The sequence below is a fragment of the Apostichopus japonicus genome, chromosome 7 (assembly GCF_037975245.1).
Source record: "Apostichopus japonicus isolate 1M-3 chromosome 7, ASM3797524v1, whole genome shotgun sequence".
In the NCBI taxonomy this organism is placed as follows: domain Eukaryota; kingdom Metazoa; phylum Echinodermata; class Holothuroidea; order Aspidochirotida; family Stichopodidae; genus Apostichopus; species Apostichopus japonicus.
Genome location: NC_092567.1, coordinates 7,236,994 through 7,246,958, shown reverse-complemented (window position 1 = coordinate 7,246,958; position 9,965 = coordinate 7,236,994). Strand labels below are relative to the sequence as shown.

The window sequence follows — 9,965 nt, the reverse complement described above, 5'->3', positions numbered from 1 at the left end:
GGTATTTTTTTCATTTCGACAAAGCAAAATACCCACTCATTATATATTCCAGTTTTATCCTGAAAAAAAGTTGGATTATCGGTCGATGCTAGTCGTGTTTTGAACCAGTACTTCAGGTTACTCAAGTAAACATGAAAGCTTATCGGCAATAAAATTGGATATTGGGTTACAAATCAGACCGATAATCCGCTTAATTATCGGAGTTTGTCATTGTTAACCCAGGTGTTTCGACCGAATAATTCAGATTTATAGGCCGATTAACCTGGATAACCGTTTGTATTCATATACGCTAAATATACATAACAAGCAATATCTCTATCGTCGTGCAGGCTTTAAACTATGTACATAAACACAAGTTTGTCTTTATACTCCTATGGCATGACTATATCATTCAAACTGATTAATAAGCTATAAGTATATTTAGCATGTAAATGTATAGTTGTATTCACAACCTAAGCGAAACCAAATTGGTTATAAAAACGATCACAATCTTCCCCTAATAAATAAACACAGCTTTTACGGTAGTAAGCTGTACATTATTATGGTTCCACCTTTGTTATTCTTGATGTTTATATCTATATCATTATGTTATTTGAATATTCATTCTTGTGAACATCAACAACTAACTTATGTCAGGGCGGCCCTTCTAATCTCAAAGAAACATGTATGATCTAAATAATCCTACAACCTCACTCTGACTATCCTGACCGTACTCCACAGTCTTCATCTTACGATACCTTTATTATAATTAGAAGATAGTTGTGTCCCCCGCGTGATGCAAACTTTGTTATTTTAGAGGGCGGTCGTACGCTTTATTCAAAGAGAAATGAGAACTGTGCGGCGATCAATGCTGATATTGTTAAAACTAGTACAGATAAATGGTTTCACTTTGAATGCAACATTTTTTAAGTGTATATTTTTAGATTGGATGCTAGTCTGTAACAATGGACTATTTCGTGTTAGGCTAAGAAGATGATTCTTTGTATATTTAAAGTAAATATTTAGGTTGATTTTGATAAAAGTGTTATTTGCTTCAGGAATACAGTAGCAAAACTGTTTGTTAACTTTGTAAGGCTTAATTCAAACAAACAGTAAGTTAAAGTTTGAATGTTCTAGATCTAGTTAAAAACTTATCTGATTGACTACAATTTGTAAACTGTATGTACTTTATTAATTACTCTTACTAACCGACTTAAAACAAGGTGCCTTAATTTGATTAATTGCAATCTCATTTTGAAAAGTCGAAGGTTTTGGTAACATTCTTCTGGAAAATATGGCTGCTTTGAGGTTTACAATGAGAGAAACATTGTCTTGTCCTTACATATTTGTTACGTAACGTTTGCTTACGAGCAAATTTAGGTAAATTAGGATATCATTAAATGATGTAATAATGTATGCAGATGGATGGCTTGTAAATGAAGAAGTAAAATATTGCACTGAATTTGTGTGTTACATAACTTACATGTATTTTATCGTGTATTATTGGTCCAATCAGTTTAGTTTTTATCGGCAGTTGTACGGCAACATTCACATGGTAAGATATATTGATAATTTTAAAACAGGAGTTAATCTTACATGGCTTGGTCGGGGGAGATGAAAAATTACAAACTTACCCACAAAAATGCTACTTAAAGTGTCGTTAAATGTAAAATTATTTTCATCCGTACACTAACCAAACATGATTAGGTTTTACCATCGTTCCGGTTATATTAGCCTTCCACACATATCCCGTTCTTGCCTCACTCTTGAATGGGTCGACTGTTGTTTACCGTAATATTGTCATCTTGGAAAACAATGACTTCCGCATTATAGGAGTTAAAATTGCTTTATATTGCCAAGGCAAGGTTCATGGTAAGATATTTAACCACATGTGACATCAGTACAACCTAAATAATGTAACTTATCCACGCCAAACTCAAACCCTCCCCTCCACCATACAGTGCAGTCTTATCATGATATATGTGATGATGCATATCTTACGCCCTAACAATAGATCATGACGTCATATATGCTACTGTGTCCAGATTTCCAGCCACCCCCCCCCACTTCCCTTTCGTATTTTGAAGTTTGATGTGTGTTCTGTTTGATTTGTTTACTAATGTAATGACAACTATCAGTACGTTGACTAATTAAACACCTCAAACAAGGAGCAATCATTACCCCATCATTGAACTGTGTATCGATCTGATAATATCGCTTACTTAGGATGAATTACCACAAACTGTCAGCTGGCGGTATACCATAAACCGCGGTGTTAACGAGACGATATATCTCTTTTCTGCAAGACCACAAATCACACCATGAAGGATGAAATAAGCCATTTATATTACTGCCAGACATCAATATAGGTCAATGTTACGACCTTTAGAAACTGAGTCAAAGAGAGTTAAAACAAGAAAGGATTGAAATCTATGTTGAAACAAGTCTATGAAGCAACCTTCAAATTCACGACATAAAATAATAAGTAAAATAGAAAAAGATATTGTCATCGATGTATTAATAAACACTCTCAGCAAATGTACACTTTCGTTTGCGTTTTAGGTAACAGTTTAAGGAAAACCCTCTAACAAAGGCCTCAAAAAATATTAGCATATATTGATAAGCCTTATGACGTTGTCAATACATATAAACAGACATACGTGGTATCCAGTTCAGTTGAGGACGAACGGGGAAGGGAAAGGACATTGTACGGGAGAAATGATTTCAGTAAGAAGATATAGTGGCCAGGAGTATCGGTATCATTGATATACCAGTTTATTAATTCATCTTTAATTTAACGAATGAAATTCAATGAGGAAGTTCATCTCGATTTAAAGTTAATACAATGGAGGGAATCCACAAGAAACACCCGCTTTCTACCCCCCCCCCCCAACGCACCCCGGCCTCATGCGTACGCATACGTCAATGATCTACTCAATGGATTTTGATAAGGAGAAGTCCTCGTATGGGAACGAGGAGTGAAACTCGTTTCTTTAAGGAGAAAAAAACAAGGATGATTTTATAACCGTTAAAATCCTGCCTGGAGATGATTCAGATATTGCCCTAAACACGCTATAAAATCAGATAATGGTCACCAGATGCCACATAGAGCAATATACTTTACGATCATTTTGTTATACACTTTTGAATATTTGGTAAAAAGTTGGAAGTTTGGAATCTTTCAAAAGGCACTTATTTCTAGAAAATGTTGGGATGAACTTGAAGAGAAAGTTTAAATTTAAGGCACACAAGAGGTTAAAATATTTCAAATTAGTACATATACTACATGCTACATAGAGATAAAACTGTTGACCATATTCTTCTGATTAGTTTTCTTTTATTGCTTCCGCTGACATTACAACATCAAAACATATTAATAATTTCATCATTAGATTCTACGATACGAACTTATAATATAGTAACAGATAAACGGGATGAATCGGTAATTGTATCACAATGAGAGACCAGGATCGCCTTAAAGGGAACAAGTGTGTTTGAGGGCAAACATTGTATATTGTACAAGCATACAGAAATACGGAAGACCCCAAGAACAATTACAAAATAAAGGAATTATTATTTCCTTGGAATTATCTAATATTATAAACAGATACTGCAACGCAGTGATTTCTTCCATATTTATATGTGAGTCGGTGTTTGTTGTTATGTAAATATATTCAATTTTTCGGGACGGGGGTTGGATAATATTGGTAAACATGAGGCTTCATCATATCCAATTGGGTTAAAGCAAATACGACAAAAATTGAATAACAGTGAAGATATCATGAATATTCATTAATCACCAATTAGTTTCATTAATAAATAAGTAGCAAAAAAAAAAACGATACAAGAAAATGAAAAACATTAATGGAGAGCCGATCGTTGAATTTAAGGTTCATCTTAAATATACAAAAACATTATCTTTGTAACTATCATTTGAAAATCTTACTATAATACGTCAGTCACGTGTTCCTATTGTCTTCAAAGAAACATCATTAGAGATCATAATAATGAAACAAAGAACTGGATTATAAAACAAAACAATTTTTTAGTATGATTTTGAGTAACACAACCAATGGTATAACGGTAGACAGCCAGCCATTGTTATTATGATAACATTTAACTATATTCCTCTAATAATCACTGTATTACGCGTGGGTAATATCAAAGATTAATTTTATAAATTGGAAATAGGAGGAACCAAATAAAGCAAACTAAATCTTAAAAGAAAGTAAAATTAATAAATGGTTTAAGTAGATGCAATCTTATAATCAATGACTAAATAAAACAATAATTAGAGCAAGTATTGGTTAGTCTTAAAATTGTTCTAAATGGAAGGAAAATATCAAGAAATAAAGAAGATCTGAAATAAAATGAAACCAGTAGACTCATTTATAAAGTGCATTAAAATAACAATGAAATAATAAAATGAAGAGTATTTACTATACAGAGCAGATCTTTGTATTTAATGATTACTTGATATACACATAATATTATCAGCTTTACTACGCCAACATTTTGTAACGCTAAAACAATAGCTGTTTAAGGTTTTGCGTATATACCTTACAAAACAAGACTGTACACAAAGCAATTAATGAAGGCAAAATGTAATATTTCAAAACTTATTCAAATCTACGGGTCATGTACAGAACCAGTATCTCCAAGTTCAAATGTAATTGTTCTCAAATGCGTAAAGTGACCTAAAGTGACTTGCTCGTCGACAGCTTAGCTATCATGTAATATTCAACTGATCGATAGCTAACCTATCACATAATATTAAAATGATCGATAGAATACTTATCAGATTATATTAAAATGATCGATAGCTTACCTATCACATTTTATTAAAATGATCGATAGCTTACCAATCACATGATATCGATAGCTTACCTAGCACATAATATTAAAATGATCAATAGCTTACCTATCACATAGTATTAAAATAATCAATAGCTTACCTATCATGTAATATCAAAATGATCAATAGCTTACCTATCATGTAATATTAAAATTATCGATAGCTGACCTATCATGTAATGTTAAAATTATCGATAGCTTACCAATCACATAATATTAAAATGATCGATAGCTAACTTATCACATATTATTAAAATGATCGATAGCTTTACAATCACATGATGGCAATTATTGGAGCGTAAATCAGAGTGGTATCACATGATATCGATAGCTAACCTATCACATACTATTAAGATGATCGTTGGGTTTGATTCTCCATTTATCTCACAAACAATTTTAAAAGATGCAGTAAAATAAAAACTTGAAGGAAATTTAAAAAAAACGAAGATTAAACACAGAGAGCATACCATTGTACTTAATGTTAACTTGATGTATAGAACATTATCAGCGTTATTATCTTATTCGATCTTGATAAATTATGAGAGCTCACGTGATCGTATGTCTTAAAGGTAAGGCATTATTTATGACTTTAATAACAACGGAAGGTAAATGAAGACGATAAAATATCAACAAGAGTCCAACGGTCACTATTGTTTCTTGATTAGTGGAATATTAAAGTGTTTTACGTCATCACCCAATACGGTAACATAATATTTATGCCAACATGTACCAGCTATTAACCAACAACTGTATTCCAAGTTTGGATACAACCTGATGTACTTGAAGGTTGTGGAGTTATTGCAATATAAATTGTTTGCCGTTCCCAAAATTTGGGCCCAATAAAACTTTGCGCTTAAATGGTCCCAAAAATATTGGGGCCCACAAGTTCGGGTCCAAGAGTGCATAACCTCATTAATATTCTTAAAGTCAGCGCTAACAAATAGGGCACCCCATCTTACGTAAATGCATGTACATTTAGCAAGTAAGACAAATATCCATCACTCCGTTGTTGAGTTATCGCGGACCCAACCAAGCGTCACAGAAGCACACATACACACACGCACACGACATCACCATCGCATAGGTTCCTTTTGCCTTCGACAAGGAATCACAAATGGGGGGGGGTTGGGGGGGGGGGGCGAGGGGAGTCTAATTTTCTTTTTTTCAAAATTGGTATGTTCTATACTATGGGTATTGTCATTGTCACATACCCCTTAAACAAAGTTGGGATGTTTTTCAATCCAAAGTCAAACCAAGGAAGTGAAAGCATTAAAAAAAAAAGAACATTTTGTTGCCAGTGACATCACACAGGCATCACACCTACTATGACAGCAGACCTGTTTGCTTCAAGTTCACTTTCGGTACAAACTGTTACAATCTCAGCTATCGATATCTCCAAACGCAATGTAGGAATTGGATACAAATTTCACCAGGATGTTTAGTGTATGATTCTCTTTAATAAGTCAAATGTAAATTTTCCTCTTGACTTTCATTTTTAAGATTATCGACGTTACAGTCAGTTTTGATTTAAAACATAACGAAAAGCACTAACAATAATGGGAACCTGTCTATCTCCTTAATTTCTGTAGTAATGTTATAAATCCTATATCGACGTCATGTTATCATACCTGGAGAAATATAACTAATTGCGCATGATCAAAGCATCCTTAACTTGACTGTTACGTTCGAAGAGTTAACGTTAACACTCAATAGAAACGTGTGTATGTTTGTTTGTCGGTGAACTATTTTGAGCGTTCATGTTATATTCTTCGTGCGCTGATGGGATCAGTTAATACTGTACATCGAATAGGATATGCCGTACAATTATTAATAATAAACGCAATTATTAAAATGATGATATGAAATGTACAGATCATAAATCAATGAAAACATTCATAAAGCGAAGCTTAAAATAATTATCCAAAATAAAGTATTGATCGATGAAGTTATTAAAGTCTCAGTTACTTAATATACACATACTATACATTTGTTATATGATCATATAATATGACGTAACATGACGTCATCTTATTGTATTCATGTTAAGAACGATGATACATAGGTACAGAAAGAAATGAAGAAATGCTGACTTAGAACAAAAACATCACAGATATTAATTAATATCACATATAAGTTCTTGTAGATCTATTTTAATAACACAATGTTAGTGTAGATAACTAATGAATGTTATTTAGTCCTAACGTTGTGGCTCTACTCTAGTTAGATTTAAGACATTACGTAACCGATATGTCAGAGTTTAAATCTTAATTTATTAAAAGGAAGAACGAAGAAACCACATAAACGTTTAATCACGCACTCCTACTTACCGAATGCATGTGGATACAGTATATACAGATTTTAAACATGTCAGCTAGAAAATAGTTTAAAAATATTAACAGGTGTTTATGTATTGTTCTGAGTAGTAAAGTGTTAGTAGGGGAAGGTGAGGGGGGTGGTAGGAAGGTGGAGAGAGGGGTCTGGATTTTTGATGAATCATATTATTACACACAATTGGACTAATAAAGGATGTTATACCCTGCACCGAGGGGTGCATGGGGGTCGAGAGCAGGTCACCAGCAATACTTGACCAGTGACACACGAGTAGGTAGAACAAACCTTTCTCTTTATTTAAACCGCTAGCAATAAAATTCAAATTATATATACTACCTGTGGTTAAACCCGCCTAATAGGTGGAGTAATAAATTTTAAATAATAGTGGACGCGTTTCTCATAATTACTCAATCTCTGTAACATGTGCTTCTCTGTTTTTGTTATGTTCTAAATTACATCGAGCTAAAGTCAAGACACACACGTAGTAAATTGTCAATTGTCATTTCTTAAACTTGGTAATCAGTGATGTCACCATATTATTTCAGTTGGTGGCGAAACTAAGGTCGCTGTCTCTTAATAAGAAACATAGTGTACAGTCTCTACAAACTTTAGCAGCATATACGTCAGATTTAGATATGGTCACAAGATAACAGTTATGTCTCCACCACCTTGTTACCCATCTAGTCCCAGAACGACAGCAATGTAACTAACAAAACCTAACAAATTTCGTCTTGTAGACTTTAATGCTCAAAACTATGTAGTTGAACATGTAGTATATTAAAGGATAACTTTAAGCTCAACATTAGACCACTAGCTTTCAGTCTATGTTGTTTTACTTTAACATTTTAGACATGTTACTTTAAACAGCTGAGTTCATCAGTAAAGGTTACTGAACTATTTAATATAATACAGAGACAGTCATATCAGTTCATCAAATATAAGAACACACTCTACGTGGTACAACATTTACACAGACAAATGGAATTGAAATTAATCAAACTTATCTCTGATTGGAATGTGAAGTTAAGAACCTTAACTTTGTTGAGTAACATTAACATTTATGAAACAATAGCTTTACATTAATATCTAGGCCTGTACTGAGGAGCCTACGTCACAATCAAATTAGCTTTAAAGGAGCATTCCAGACATTCAGCATATTTTAAAGGTGAATATCTGACAAACCAGAAAATTGTTAGAAACATTAATAATGTAACTTATTTATTAACTTTTGAACTTAAGACTAAAAGTCTGCCGAAAGCCATCCTTTATAACACACATGAAGTAACCTTCAAATTTCACTTCTTTGTATGATTTGGAGTTATCAGTTGTATTATACAACTTAATATCGAAACAAGATCCATCCATACTGACTGTAAAAGGTACAGTGTTCATCAAGATTACCTTTAATGAAGACATAAATATTATGACGTCACAATCATACTAGACTAAATGCATGTGTATTATACAGGAGCTCTATCTGGCAATGTTTGTTATATTTGGAAGATATTAACAGTTTACAACCTAAATCTTTATAAGATTCCTTCTCACTGAAATGACTGCCATCGTTTTAAGAGGAGAGTGAATAACGTCACAGTCCTGCTGATGATTAGCGATGTTAGATGATCATGTATTTGAGCTGTGATATAAGATAAAATGATATATATTAGGGAATAATGTTATCATCATAACTAGATCCAGCAAACTACTTATTGACAGAACAATGGAGAGGTAAGACTTACAAAAAACCTCTCCCCCATAAAAAGCGCCATAAAAAGTAATTAAACCAACCAGCTTAACAAAACACCGCGACACGTGATACAAGTAATTAAACCAACCAGCTTAACAAAACACCGCGACACGTGATACAAGCAACCGACCGGTATGACGCTGCCCTCTTTGGTCACATAATCCATAGCGGCGCCCTCTTCAATGCATTTTTTGTCCTCGTAGGTAGGTCTACACATGACTTGCACATCAAATTCTTCTAAACTACAACGAAGGAATTCACTTGCTCTGTAAATATACTGTACTTCCCTAATTATTGGTGTTATGCAAAAGGAGATAATTTGTTACACGAGACAAATTTGGAGGAAACAAATGGAACAAGTTCATAATGTTTAAAATGTTTGTGTTTTAGAAAACAGTATCGTGACCCACTGACTTGACATTCCCTCTGTCTGTTAATTCATGAATCTGTATTTCATTTCTCCCCTTCCTGATCCCAAATCACATCTTTTAAATATTATATATATTTTACGTCCCTAATAAGGTTACAGATGTCAAACAGCTGACGAACCCTGACCTTGCTCAGAATTAACTCTCTTCTTTTCCACATATTCTATTATTTTCTGTTTGTCATCAATGGAATGACGTCACCATATCCCACGTAGTCGTTTTCGTTATAAAAATTTCAAATGTTTACTGACACTTTTGTCCCTGTTAGTATTAAAGGAGGACTCACTATAATCTCTCCTTTTTTCGATAAAATTAATAATATAATGAGGAAGGGGTTGAATTATACTTATCGTTATAGTAACCGTTTCAGTAATAACACACATGTTAACAGACAAATAAATGTTTCTTTTTGAAGTTATGTCCTACTTACGCCTAAGCAGCGGAAAGGGAGGTTGTGTACATTAACATTATTGCAATGATGAACAGATACTTTTATTTCTGTTAATGGAAGGAACTTATCACTCATCTTCATACATTTAATCAGGGATGAGCTTGGTTATTAAAACAATATAATAAAACCAATTACAGTTGAAGCAGATAATATAAGTGTCAAGATAAGATTGGAA

General features: G+C 33.3%; 1 protein-coding gene across 3 annotated transcripts in view; it reads right to left on the bottom strand.

Moving 5' to 3' along the window:
- The window catches only part of LOC139970035 (NLR family CARD domain-containing protein 4-like), a 545,770-nt gene that overhangs the window by 110,295 nt on the left and 425,510 nt on the right, over positions 1 to 9,965 (bottom strand). The window contains exon 12 of one of the 3 annotated variants that reach the window (XM_071975611.1): positions 3,480 to 8,800. The exons of the other annotated variants lie outside the window; for them this stretch is intronic. The gene's annotated coding sequence lies outside the window, so the exon portion shown is untranslated. Of the gene's footprint in view, positions 1 to 3,479; positions 8,801 to 9,965 lie in introns of those variants that run through there. 3 annotated transcript variants of the gene reach the window in all.